Raw genomic sequence first — 1225 nt, forward strand, 5'->3', positions numbered from 1 at the left:
CTGATTTAGTGATCACAAATTGTTTTAGTTTCTGTTTGTCCTGGAAACTTTCTATCTCTCCTTCTATTTTGAATGACATCCTTGCTGGATAAAGTATTCTTGGCTGTATATTTTTCTCATTTAGCACCTTGAATATATCATACCAGTCCTTTCTGGCCTGCCAAGTCTCTGTGGATAGGTTTGCTGCCAGTCTAATATTTCTACCTTTGTAGGTTACAGATCCTTTGTCCAGATTTTCAGGATTTTCTCTTTGTCTCTGAGATTTGCAAGTTTCACTATTACACATCAAGTTGTTGACCTATTTTTATTGATTTTGAGGGGGGTTCTCTGGGCCTGCTGGACTTGAATGCCTATTTCCTTCCCCAGATTAGGGAAATTCTCCACTATAATTTGCTCCAATATACCTTCTGCCCCCCCCCCTTTCCTTTTCTTCTGGGATCTCAATTATTCTAATATTGTTTCACTTTGTGGTATCATTTATCTCTCAAATTCTCCCCTCATGATTGTAGAGTTGCAGCTATTCTTTTCTTAGATCTCCAGTTGAGTTTGTAGGTGTTCAGAATGATTTGATAGCTATCTAGCTGAATTCCTGGGACCAGACGAAACTAAGGTCTCCTTCTCCTCTGCCATCTTGGACTATCCCTCCCCCCTCTTTTTTATCCTCTTGTAAGTCCTCAAAATTTCTCATCCAATCATGGTGCACAGATAAAGATAACTTTCTAATCAACGTTACATATATTTTTTATTTATCCCTTTGTATAACTTTTCATATCATCTGAATGTACCTTTTAAAGATTTTTGTTTATTTATTTGAGAGATAATAAGAGAGAGAGAGAGCGTGCACAAGCAGGGGGAGCAGCAGAGGGAGAAGCAGACTCCCCACTGAGCAGGGAGCCCAACACAGGGCTCAATCCCAGGACCCTGGGAGCTGAAGGTCAGCTTAACTGACTGAGCCACTCAGGTGCCCCTGAAAGCATTTTGAAGTGTGTGCTCAGCTTCTTATTTTGATTAGTCTTTTCTGTAGTAAGTTTAAGTCATCTCTTCTCTATTGTCTTCTTTAAATGGTTATTTAGGATTGGTAGATAGCTACACGGGTTTACTTAGGGAAGCTGACAATGAAGTATATGTTTGCTGACTCTCTTGTATGTGTAATATCCATGAAAACATACCAGGAGTTTTATCTAATCGTGCCAATAACACTTAAATCTAGGCTTCAGAGTTCCTG

The sequence above is a fragment of the Ursus americanus genome, chromosome 15 (genome assembly GCF_024610735.1).
Source record: "Ursus americanus isolate L20-20 chromosome 15, mUrsAme1.1.p, whole genome shotgun sequence".
Lineage (NCBI taxonomy): Eukaryota > Metazoa > Chordata > Mammalia > Carnivora > Ursidae > Ursus > Ursus americanus.